Source organism: Epinephelus moara, chromosome 9 (assembly GCF_006386435.1).
Source record: "Epinephelus moara isolate mb chromosome 9, YSFRI_EMoa_1.0, whole genome shotgun sequence".
Lineage (NCBI taxonomy): Eukaryota > Metazoa > Chordata > Actinopteri > Perciformes > Serranidae > Epinephelus > Epinephelus moara.
Window position 1 is genome coordinate 33,090,900 of NC_065514.1, and position 13,641 is coordinate 33,104,540.

Sequence of the window (13,641 nt, forward strand, 5' to 3'; positions counted from 1 at the left end):
GAAAAAGTCATCCATGTTTTCATTGTCATATGTTAAACACCTTTTTCAACTGACTCAGTAAATCTTCCACAGATGGACTCCAGCTGGTCTCAGAGTCAGATAAGGAGGACCTGTTGGTATTAACCTATCTTGGCATAAAAACTGGAAGTAGAGGCGAAACAGCTTGCCTGGCTGGGCTGTGTGTTTGGCTACAAACACCTCTAATCTTATGAATTAATACATTTTACCTAATTTGTTTGACAAATACTTAAACAGCAAAGTGACAATGTGTGCTTTGTGCTGAAACTAGTGTCTTCTGCTACAACAAAAAGGGTCATTGAGGCACATTGGTACTAAACCTTGCATCCTCACCAGGATGACAAGACTTCAGGCAGCTCCACACAGCTACTTCACCTGACTGTTTGTTTGCCAAAAAGTAGCTCCAGCATGTAATTCCCAATAAAACCCCAAAATGCTGCTTTCACATTCTGTCCCATTAAACAATGAGAGTGAGGCTGAGGTGATAATATGTGTATTTTTTTTAACTTTTGACAGAGCCAGGCTAACGGCTTCTTCTTGCTTTCAGTCTTTGTGCTAAGCTAGACTAACCACATCCTGACTGCCCAGACACATCAAACTGACAACACAGATCTAACAGCACGAGGGTCAACTGTTGCGTTGCTTCAGAGATGGGCAAAAATACATTAAAATGTATTTTGATACAAAATACCCCTCAAATAAATGTATCAAAATAAAATACAAAATACTGGTGCCAGAAAATGTATCAAAATAAAATACATGTATTTTGTATTTTCAAATACAGAAAATACTTTTTTTCCTTTCTCTTTTTAGCAGCGACCCACAGCTCTATAGGTCACTCTGTCGGTCGGTTAGTTGGTTGGTTGGTCGGTCCACAAAAGTCCTTGACCAAAAATGCTCAAATTTTGCATATTGCAACTAGAGACCATGAGTAACTATACCAGAAGGGATGCCCACGATTCGTCCATAGGTGGCACTATACTAACTGATTCAATTCTTTTTGTGAATAACTCAAAAAGTCCTTGACCAAAAATGCTCAAAATTTACATGCTGCAATTAGAGACCACAAGTAACTATGCCAAAAAGAACAACCATGATTTATCCATTAATGGCGTGACAGTAGCAAATTTGGTCACAGCTATTGCAAATTTGTGCTTGTTTTCTCACAATTTGGTATAGCAGAGTATTCAGGTTTGGGCTATAGGATATACACAGTTAGCAGTTACACAGTTAATAAGACAGTTAGCATAAGCATCGCTAGCTTGATATTATAAATATCAACACCATGTATTTATACAATAGGCTAAGTATCCAGACTCAGACATAAATCATACATCAAGCCAGCTGACATCTGTCACACTCAGATAAAATATTTACCTTGACAGACAATTGGTTGAACTTGGAAGATGTGAGCAGCAAGGTAGTCTACTGGTAGTGTGGGTCCATCCACATGAGCAGCATGCCTGGCAAGTCTAGTCTAGCTGTGCTGTGAACTGTCCACCAACGGTCTAGCTAAACAGCAGCAAGATACTGTAGCTACTGTAGCTAGTTAACTTGTTTGCTGTCTAAATTGAAGCCTTTGGAGCCCTGTTCTCAACTGTTTTCAAATGAAAAAGAGAAAAAAAGCTAGGGACATGTCCCTAAAATATCATTTATTGATTCAGATTTAGATTCAGACAACTTTATTGATCCCATGTGAGGTAATTCATTTGTAGCATACTCATCCCAAGCATCAACCACAACAACATACAATTTCCTATGTTAGGCACAGTCCAGTAAAACAGACCACTAGGTCATTGAAGGGCACATTGAATGGCCCAAGTTTAAAAAAAACATATAGATACAAATATTTAAAAAAAAAAAAGTAAAAAATATTGTTATATCCAATATTCTAAGAATGTGTAGCCTATTATTTTTGTTTTTTGATTTGTGGAGAAAGTATTTTGAGTATTTTAAATGAGTATTTTAAATACAAAATTACTCCACTCAAAAGTATTTTGTTACAAATTACATTTGCTTTTATCGGCCTTATAGAATATAAATTACAAAATACTCAAATGTAATTGAAATACGTATTTTAAATACAAGTAATAGAAATACTGCCCATCCCTGTGTCGCTTCACGTTGCAAGTGCCTTGGCCAAAAAAGTTGCATTTCAGCACACCGCAGAGACTACAGCTGACAGCCAACTAGCACATACATTCTGTACCTGTGTGGGAGGAAATAACTCTCCTCACCAGCAGACAGAGGTACTCTGTATTGGTCATTCAATGAGGGAACCCAGAGGATTGTCAGGAGTGATTCAAGATGCTAGTTAGCAAGTTGGCACTTTAACCAAAGGAAACAACAAATTATTTTTATTGTGCACTAGCAAACAGTTAAACAAACAATTACAAACTGTTTCTACTAAAGAGCTAAATGGCTAAAAACATTTCAATAAGGAGAGACCCGTTCTGAGAGAAAAGCATAGGTATTTATTTACATGTGCACATAAGTAAGAGAAATGTGAAAAGGCGATTGGACCCCATCGTGATGTCATATATTCCAGAGGATGGTACAGACATACTGTAGTAGATTAAGGACCGCTGATTGGAGGAAGCGGTGGGAATGGGATAGAGAGAGAATTGTGAATGGATATAGCATAAAGAAAGTCTTCCTGATTGAACTTATGCTGAGCTTCATAATCTTACCAAATATAACAAGTTTTTTTCGATCTCACTCCCTCTTGAGTGGTTTGCCTTCTTCCGTACTTCCATTTCTCTTCTTGTGCGCTGAGCCAAACAGCCGATCAGAGTGATTTCTTTCACCGACAGGCTCTGTTGGCTCCAACCTCAATTCAGTAAATCAGCTTAATTAAAGCCAACTAGCACCAAAACTAGGGTGACAGACGCACATCGACAGCCTGGCATTAGCCAAAGGCAAACTGTCGGCTTGATGTGTCAGGGTCCTAACATACGGATGTCGATCTTATCTCACTGTGAGTAAGACAGCAAGTTAGTGTATTTCCAAAAAAGGTTGTACATTTCCTTTAAAGGTCGAGTTGTCTGCAGTGTGTAGAATATTGATTGTCAGCATAATCAGAAACAGTCATCTATCAGGAAAATTTTTCTTTAATAAAGGCACCATCAATGGGATTTGGAGTGTTTGTGTGGAGGGGCCTGATAAATGCAAAATATGTGTATATGTGAAGTTGATATAGTGGATGCCTAATTACAAATAAAATATATTCCCAGGGGCGTTGGTGACTTAGTGGTAGAGCAGGCACCCCATATACAAGGCTGTTGCCGCAGCGGCCTGGGTTCAAGTCCAGCCCGTGGCCCTTTGCTGCATGTCACCCCCCCCCCCCAAAAAAACTCACCTGTCCTGTCCCTCAAAAAAAAGCTCCAACAAACATTTGTGAATATAATCATTTATTTACTCCAGTCCCAAGAAATGTACACACATGTTCGCTGAAGGTATAAAATTTGTCTTAAATAAGCAATTGTTCTATTTCATATCCATGTAAATTCTTATTGTTTCATTAAAACCCCTGAAGACTTTTTTTTTTTAAAAATGACAACAATCTGACACCACAAACAACCAAAATCATCAAAGAGCACAACAAGAGTTAGTAGTTAGCAAAAGCCGTCCAGCAGTTTGCAGTCTGACTTTGGGTTTGATGAGGACGTTGCTCCTCATTATTTTTTTTTTATTATTATTTTCATTTTTTATCAGCTTTATATCAAAAAGAAAGAAATATCTCACTTTGAAAATGAGACAAAATAAGCGCTTGCTGTAAAGTTTGAACAGATGATGAATCTCAGAAAGGATTAAAGGCTTAGGTTGTTGGTTTGAGCTGGTGGATACTCAACGTATTGCTGCTGCTGCTGCTCCTGTTCATATTGTGCAGTGTCTGTTGTTTGATGTCATATTGTAGTTGCAGCTGGTGTTGCTGGTGTTTTTTTCTCATTGCTGATTCCATTATTGCTACAGTTGTTGCTCCCATTGTTAGTGGTGTTGCTCTGGAAAATCACTCTATGCTCCAGATGCTGACAGATGTCCGGTGTGATGTCATCCTGAAAACGGTTTCCTTAACGGGAAGATGAGGCAATTGCCCACTGAGACAACGAATCAGTGCAGGTGAGTGTCAGTCTGTGGGTGGTCTGTTTTTGGTTTGTTGTCTGGATTAAGAGGAAGATGATTATAAACCTGAGGCTGATGAACACAGGGACTCTGGGGAGAGGGAGAGAAACAGAAAGAGTGTTATTGTCATTGAACAGAACAGTTTAGTTTCCAGATTTGTAGTTTGTTGTCAGAGTGAACACAGAAGACACATGTGATCCATCAGCTGACTCCCTTCCATCAGTCAGCTGATCCATCAGTTGTTTGGGCTGATTAAGATCAGCTGATGTAGCTGGGATGTGGGCTGAGCTTGACATTGTGTCCTGCCCTGGTCCCGCCTGAACTAACGCTGTTCTCAGTTTGGGTTTCCAATGTTAAACCTAAACCTCCAAATGTAGCTCAAATTTTATGTTTTAAGAATATGGGCAAAGGAAAATGAGGATTTATGTGCTTTTCCAACTACACAAATATTGGAAGTTGGTTAATTGAGATCAGCAGTAGATGGTGCTTTTTCTCCAGTCAGGTGCAGACGAAGAGGGCGCAACCATAGACGATAAAAATGGGGGGACTTTTGTTTCCAAGCTTGAGAATGAAGTTTAATGTTTAGGTTTCTGCTGTGTGTTGATTATAAAGATCACTGAAATGAAACTGAGAATAAGAAAGTGACATGTGGGAAATTAAGTTTGGTGACAAAGCAACAACTGTTCCTGGGATTGTGTTTAATACTGAAGACAAAGCATATCAAAACAATGCTTTGTCAATATCTCAACTTACTGAATATAAACATGTGCTATAAAAGCTTTCTGCTTTCATCAGTGTTTAATGAACACAGACAGGACTTCACTCAAACAAAATAATTAAATATAAGATATACTTTATATACACCAGAATATAGTGAGGGTTAGGCTTAGTTTGTGTTTTGTGTTCAATCAGAAAATATCTAATACAGTCAGTTCAAGACATCTTTTGGGAAACTGGGACATAATAAAAAATTGGGGGACTTTTTTTTAAATAAGTGAGGACAATTTTCAGAACATATTTGGAAGGTAGGGACATTTTTGGCAGAGTAGGAAGAGAGAGGTTAGAGAATGAGTCCAGTGGGGACATGCTGTTAAGTGAAAAATACTTAGAGTGTATTTAGAGAGAGTATTTAGAGTGTGTAAAATTTAGGAGTAAGGTCATCAGGAGAATTCAGTGCGAGAATTCAGCAGGTACCACGGAGGAGGTAATCAGCTTGCTCTGTTAACTCAGGCTCTCTGCACGTTCACAAAACAAGTCAAATAAAACATTCAGCGCATCATTTGACACTTAAAAATTATAGACTGCATGCTGCCTAGTTCTGCCTTTGAAGAATATTTAAATAGTACTGAAGCAATACTGTTGCTTCAATTAAGGCGAGAGAGGAATGCTGGCAGAAAGTTACCAATTGTGTAAATTACCAAGTTTACATGGCCTAAAAAAATATCATATCATATTCCCTCCACAGGGAATCTATATCGCTCATTTACTGACTATTGACTATAGAGTAACACTATCCTAAAGAATTGTGAAAATAACTTTTTAGCCGATTTCAAGCCGAAACTTGGAACAAAAAGGTTAGGTCTACAGCATCACACACTGTCATGGGCGAGCTTGGCTTGGCTTAGTTCAGTTTGGGCCATCAGCACAGTGTGGTAGGAATTTGCATTTCCATTTCAACAGGGCTACCTTCTTGAAGGTGTGTCTTTAACTGATGACGGCTTGTCTTGAGTGATGATGTTTAAAAACAGCAGACTGATCCACAGCTAAAACCCCCTGTCATTTTTGCTACATGTGTTTTTCCACAGCAGAGCAGGTAAAAGAAGTTTACTAGTTGGAGGTGAGCTGTTTGTAGAGGTGCAGTAAGAGCCTGTTGTCTGCAGCTCTTCATCAACATCTCACTGTGGTTGTTTCTGCTTTTATTTTCCTACCTGCTGTATTATAAGACTTGCCTTTAGAAAGCAGAAGAAAAGCCGCTAACAAAGTTCTGCTAATTCAGTGAAAAACACATTTGATTTCCTGTAGATTCTTCACAATAAAAGTCCCCCATTGTTTTGTTATGTAAAAACTTTTATTGTGAAGCAGCAAAATCAGGAAATGCTGAGTTTTTGAGCAGCAACTTCACACAACTTCTAATATGGCTGATAGTGATCATAAAACAGTAAAATAAAGCAGATATCTGAAGTAAGAACAGGACGCAGGAGAGAAACTAAACTCCAAACTACAGAGATTCAGTCAGGAGCTACAAAAGTACTGAAAGCTGAGCACACTTTTAAAATCGCCCTTACTCTGGCCACTTGAGGTGAGTAGAATCTTGCAACACACACACAGCTGATTTGTGGGGGGCGAAGCAGGGTCAGAGGTTTGCTGCAGTCGCCAAAAAGTCACTGCAACCTGCTTGAGGGTGGGCGGCCCGGCTTTTGGACCTAATCTGGAGAAGGTCCATCTCTGGCGCAGCTTGGCATGGCACGGCGCGTCTAAGCTGACAATGGAAACGCAAATCGACGTGGCATGGCTTGACTCTGTGACACCAAAACTGACAGTGGAGAGGGCCCATAAAGCCCCGTTTCCACCAAATTCTTTTGGTATGGTACCTTTGGAACCAAAAGTACCCTTCAGAGATGGTACCTAGACTCTAGCGTTTCCACTGCCAACAGGGGGTCAGCCCTATGTTCCCACAGCTCTGTGTTCCCACATTTCCTTTTTCATAAATTTGTATCAGATTTTATCCCCCTTTCTCCCAATTTGGTAGCCAATTACACCCAACCTATTATCCCCCCTAACCCTAACCCTTGTGGGAGGATAGGGCTTAAATTGAAGGGAAATGTAGGAAAACAAGACCTAATTTTGAAAATGTCCTAGAAATGTGGGAACATAGGGTTTAATTTTGAGAAAAATCTTAGAAATATGGGAACTGTGGGAACATAGGGCCTAATTTTGAGAAAAATCTTAGAAATGTGGGAACATAGGGCCTAATTTAAAAAAAAAAAAATCTTAGAAATGTGGGAACATAGGCACGCTCCCGCCAACAGTACTCTAAAATGTGGGTGGGGTTGTTGTCACTGCTCTGTCCAGCACTCACTGTATTTCCTCATCACCGGTGACACAGATGGAAGTCTGCACCTCGTTTATCGTCCACAGAACGAGGATGCACGCTGACATTTTCGTGATGAAACAGAATAGGCTGCAGTGAGAGTCTCTCTCTATGGGGTATTTAAAAATAGTGGGTTTGTGCACTTAGTCCTTCTCAGGCAAGCTCAGAGGTTTAGTGTTGCCGTCTCCCATTGGAACAAAGTTCCGCAATGCTTTTTTTTTCCCTCAGAGTGAGGATAAGAATATAGGCAGTTCACATAACCCAGCCAAAATTAATATATATTTTTAAACGCTGAAGATTCACTCATTACTAAAAGTGTTTGTCATAGAAAAACTAAAGTAATGGTCAAAGTTGTCCTATGGGATATTTAAGGTGTGTTGATTGATTCACATCTTCACCTCATGCATTGAGTAACATTACAAGTTAACGTTCAACCTTAAAAGGTGCTGGCAGTCTGTCCAGTGAATTAAGTTATTTTTTCTGCGACTCCAGCTGCTGCAAGAGGCAGCAAAACCTTTTATTCTATAGTTACAGTCTACTAATACAAGTCTCCAACAGAAGGGGTACCAAAAATGGGAACGGTATGGAACGGATGCATTGGTACCATCCACAACTTTTCGCAGTGGAAGCGGAAAAAATGCGTACCATAACGAACTGAACCGTACCAAACTGCTCAGTGGAAATGGGGCTTAAGTTACCATGGAGATCTAGCCAGGTTGAAAGAGAGCCACATTTATAGGACAGAAAACCTTGACTTAAGACTCAACTTTGCTAACCCACTTATCTCACTTCATGGTACAGCCCTCTGGTCTAAGTGCAAACCCTATATTAATTTCCAACCTTTAGGTTTTGTTGTGTTTGGTTTGTCTTAGTTGAACTTCTCTTTTAATTATGTAATATAAACCTATTTTACTTCCAGCTCATGTGGACGTCTCCTCTTCTTATGTCCAACCTTCTGCTGGGTTGTGACAACATTTATGGAAAAAGAGCACTTTTTGTTAGAATAATTAGAATAAGGGGAATATGAGAGAGAGCCCTCACATGTATAGAAGTACCAACACGTTTGTGTTTGTGTGTGTGTGTGTGTGTGTGTGTGTGTGTGTTAATGAGCACTCAGGTCTATAGTAATGTCTTCTACTTACAGATAAAGTGTGAATATAATTGTGGGGCTCTCTGCAGACACCTCTAAACAAAACTCCGCCTCCTGCCTCCTTCCTCTATTAAACCCAAACTGACTCATTAAGCTTGTCTTAGTAAAACCCACTTAATAAAAACAATCTACAGAACAAACTGTCTCTCTGCCGCCTTTTTTCCACCTCCTGCCGAAACAACAAACATCAGCCTCTGCACAAAGAAACATCCAATTAATGTGGGGAGCCTCCATGCTAATCATTAGCTTCTCCATTAACCCCTCGACACCTCCTCCCTCCTGCTGCATTAATGAGGGGGGCGGGGCTACAATAAGGACCGCTCGTCTGCGGAGGCCTTTTGCAGGCACAGAAAACATTTTAATTATACATAAAACACCAGAGTGAAGTGCTCACACAGCGGGAGAGCAGGAGTGATATCAAACATTACCATGTTCTCCTCCTCCTGCTGCGCCTCCCCCTACAGCACATTCGGACTCCCATATTCAGAGCAAATGCAGCCATTTTTAAAATGTCAGAATTGACAGAAAAAAACAAGTGAGGTTTCCGCCAGACTACAGACTACTGGGAAATCCTGGTTTTATAGCAGTCCACTATTATGAAGTGGTCCTTCTATTTTCTTGTGCCATTTTGAATCCTTCCTTTCATTTTCAATCCTTCATTGTGACATTTTCAGGCCCTCCTTTCAATTTTGAGTATCTCATTTTGACATTTTTAATCCATTATTGTGCGTTTGAAATCCTCCTTCTTTCAATTTAAATATTGTGCTATTTGGAATTGTCCCTCTTTTCCATTTTAAATCTTTATTATGTCATTTGAATTATGGCTCTCCTGCTGTGCCATTTTGAAGCCATTACTGTACCATTTTGAATCCTTTTCCCCCTATTCTTATTCTTTCATTGTGCCAATTTTAGTCCTTCTTTTTGTCCTCCCTATTTGTTGCCAAACCATTTTCAGTCCTTCGATGTGCCATTTTAGTCCCCATCTTTCCAATCAAAGGAACACCTGATTTTCAACCAGCTCTGTATCACTGGAGTGCATGCAGTTTGTACAGATGAACAGTGTTTGGCTCCTCCATATGATGCCATCGGCAGATCTCCTTGCCCATTTGCCTGCAAAATTACACCAGGTGATGCATTTTGCGTAACCTATGACACATTATGACTCATTTCACTTCAACAGGTGGAGCTCAGCAGGAAGATGGGCAGGGATCTCCATGCGCTGGCAACACAGGGGTAAGCCAAACACCAGTCATCTGCACATACTGCACACACTGCAGTGGCATTGCCTGGGTTCAGATGCTTTGCAGCATCATGACGTGATTAGCTGACCTGATTAGCCAATCAGCACCACAGGCAGGACTAACGCCATTTTCAAGCTATTATCAAGTGCTGTAAAGTGGTGTGCTGGAGCCAATGAGGAGCAATAACAACAATGGCACAATAGACCAAAAAGAGAACAAGGCTGTTCTAAATGGACATTATCTTCTCAACATCGCCCGACATAGTATTTGTTTTACTTCCCTCTGCTCCTCTCTTGAACCCTGGCAGAACAAGTACATTGGCATGGCTACACATCACGGTGGACTTGCTATGATGGTAGATTCAGGCTGATTCGTTGGTCTCTACTGATTGTAAGGAAAGATAGAATAATCCTCCCCCATATAAATCAGTTAAAGTGGACACAGTGACTAAAGATGGAAACAGACTGTAATGAGGTGACAATTCTGTCTGATATCAGGCAAGCAATGACACAGAGCTGGCTGAAAATTGTTGAAGTGTCTCTTTAAAATCCCTCCTTTCTGTTTTGAATATTCAATTGTGCAATTTGAACCCATTCTTCATTCAATTTTTAGTCCCTTATTTTGTCATTTTAAATCCTGCCATATTAACATTCTGAATCCCTCATTTTGCCTTGTGAATCCATCAGTCTTCCAATGGAGAATGCAGGTGCCACCAAACAGACTTTATGGTAAACTCTTTGTTTCACAGTTTTAGTATTTCATTGTTTTACTGTTTCAGTGTATTAATGTGTCTGTATCTGAATGTTTTCTTCCTTCAGTGCTTCAGTATTTTCATGTTTCAGTCTGATAATCCTCAGCTCAGTCTTAATTACTCCCTAATAATTAGAAAATCCTGATAATCTGCTGCTTAATCGAGGCAATTCAGCTGACTGACAGCACACACACCACACACATTCAGCAGTTATCAGCCTTGTGAATGACTTTGAAGCAGATAATTCTCTGTGTCTCAACATCCACTAATTACCAGCAGCTGAAAAATGCTGCAGGAGTCTGAATCAGCTCCTCTGGAAATTACAAGATACACAGCTAATAATCACACACACACACACACACACACACACACACACACACACACACACGCAGGCTAGTGTGTTTGTGTGTCTGTAACGGTCACAGTCTTTTCTCAGTCAGCAGTGTGAATCTTTAGTCTCGATCAGATAAAAACACCAGTCTGCAAATTTAAAGGAACAGTGTAACATTTACTGAAATCCCTCTTTCTTGTCATCAGCAGAATCAAATGAGAAGGTGGATATCAATTTTGCCTTTGTGCATGACCAAAATTTATTTATTCATAAGCTGAATGTTGGAGACAGATGGAAGTTTTAGGACTGAACCTTTTATATCTCCTTTTGCACTCATAATCAGCCACTGAATGTATCGGACCGCACCATGGTAAATGCGTTACAGATAAATATGTGACATTGTTATTTTCTACATTAAGTACATTAAGGGATATTTCTGACCAAGTTGTGTGTATTGTTTTGACATATTCCACATCAGATCAAAAAATAAATAAAAAGAAATAATATATATACATATACATATATGGGGCATTCTACCGAATGTGTGCAAAGTTGGGCTGGAAATATTTTGAAATTTTGTATGTTTTATTTCAAAAACTTTGTCCCTATATATATTGTACCATGTGTAAAGGTCACATATCTAGTAAAATGACTGTAAATTTTTATATTGTATTTTCAGACTGTTTTGGAATGTTTTTCGAAACATATAGTATTATATTACACAAAAAAAAAAAAAAATCAACCTGTTATACTTGTTCCTTCCCTTGTCTAAAGATTTAAATTTTTACAAATTTTTTCTGAAGGTTTTTACAATTAAATCTATAAAAAATAATATTTTAACAAATTTCGAAGTTCAAATTATAGAATTCTTCAAAATCTAAATGCAATCTTTCTTTGTAAAATGCATAACGCAGATCAGATTGATTTCAGAGTTAATAATTGATGAAACAGAACATAAATATTACCGATTAGCATCATAATACTTTAGTTGATAACTCAATATACTTTATTTTTTACAAAACACCAAGTGTTTCGGTAGTGACTGTCCTGTTTCGGTAGTGACCATTATACTGTTTTTGAGGTTGCATCATATTCCCTCAAATGCCTTATGGTGGGAATATTACAAAGACAAATGTTTTGTGGTCAGTAAAACAATTTAATTTTTGAGAGAGCAGAGTAGAGCAGAGTAGAGCAAAGTAGAGCAGAGTAGAACAGAGCAGAGTATAGAGTAGAGCAGAGCATAGTAGAGTAGAGCAGAGTATAGAGTAGAGCAGAGTATAGAGTAGAGCAGAGTGGAGAAGAGTATAGTGGAGCAGAGTATAGTAGAGTAGAGCAGAGTAGAGCAGAATAGAGTAGAGCAGAGAAGACCAAAGTAGAGTAGAGAAGAGTATAGTAGAGCAAAGTAGAGCAGAGTAGAGCAGAATAGAGTAGAGTGGAGTAGAGTAGAGCAGAGAAGAGCAAAGTAGAGTAGAGAAGAGTATAGTAGAGCAAAGTAGAGCAGAGCAGAACAGAGCGGAGCAGAGAAGAGTAGAGCAGAGCAGAGCAGAATAGAATAGAGAAGAGTAGAGTATAGAGTAGAGCATAGTAGAGTAGAGCATAGTAGAGTAGAGTAGAGTAGAGAAGAGTAGATTATAGAGCAGACCAGTGTAGAGTAGACCAGAGTAGAGCAGAGTAGAGTAAAGCAGAGTATAGAGTAGAGCAGAGCATAGTAGAGTAGAGCAGAGTATAATAGAGTAGTGCAGAGCAGAGCATAGCAGAGTAGAGCAGAGTATAGTAGAGTAGAGCAAAGTAGAGCAGATTAAAGCAGAGCAGAGTTTAGCAGAGTAGAGCAAAGTAGAGCAGAATAGAACAGAGCAGAGTATAGAGCAGAGCATAGTAGAGTAGAGCAGAGCATAGTAGAGTAGAGTAGAGTGGAGTGGAGAAAAGTATAGTGGAGCAGAGTATAGCAGAGCAGAGCAGAGTAGAACAAAGTAGAGCAGAGTAGAACGGAGCAGAGCAGAGTAGAGAACAGAGAAGAGTAGAGAAGAATAGAGTAGAGCAGAGTAGACCAGAGTAGAGTAGAGCAGGGTAGAGCAGATTATAGAGTAAAGCAGAGTATAGTAGAGTAGAGCAGAGCAGATTAGAGTATAGTAGAGCGAGCATAGTAGAGTAGAGTACAGCAGAGTAAAGTAGAGTAGAGAAGAGTATAGTAGAGCAGAGTAGATTAGAACAGAGCAGAGTAGATCAAAGTAGAGCAGAACAGAGTAGAGCAGAGTAGATTAAAGTAGAGCAGAGTAGAGCAGAATAGAGTAGAGCAAAGTAGAGAAGAATAGAGTAAAACAGAGTAGAGCAGAGTAGATTAGAACAGAGCAGAGTAGAGCAGAATAGAGTAGAGCAGAGTAGAGCAAAGTAGAGAAGAATAGAGTAAAACAGAGTAGAGTAGAGAAGAGCAGAGTAGAGCAGAGCAAGACTTTGGACCACAAAATTATGGGGTTTAACTACTGACCATTCCATTTTGTCACTACCGAAATGATCATGTCACTACCGAAACTTTACCATAGGTTTCGGTAGTGACTGTTTCTGTAGTGACATTCCTAGCTATTTTTCAGGATAACTAAAGAATGCTAGCAGTCACATGGATAACAAGCACATGTTTGAAGAGTTGTTCACACAGAAAAACACAATATTTTGCATAAACCCCCCAAATTTTTACATAATTGAAGAGGACGTGTTCGGTAGTGACAATTTTAAAAGTTACACACTGATTTTCAGACTTTGGAAGACATTTATTTAAAAAATGATGGGAGTCAGCGACTTACCATGCAGCCATCTGGGACGGGGGTGCAGTACTACCCCCTTCTCAGAAATTCAGGGGTGTGGCTAAAATCCAGACTCAACCAGAGCATTGAAACTCTTGTGTTTCGGTAGTGACATGAAAACAAGGGACACTATTTTTTT

The 13,641-nt window shown here is 39.4% G+C and overlaps 1 protein-coding gene across 1 annotated transcript in view; it reads right to left on the reverse strand.

Annotated features, from left to right (window-relative positions):
• Positions 1-3,411: 3,411 nt before the first annotated feature.
• The window catches only part of mbd2 (methyl-CpG binding domain protein 2), a 49,375-nt gene continuing 39,145 nt past the window's right edge, over positions 3,412-13,641 (reverse strand). The window contains exon 7 of the mRNA XM_050053197.1: positions 3,412-4,230. The gene's annotated coding sequence lies outside the window, so the exon portion shown is untranslated. The remainder of the gene's footprint in view (positions 4,231-13,641) is intronic.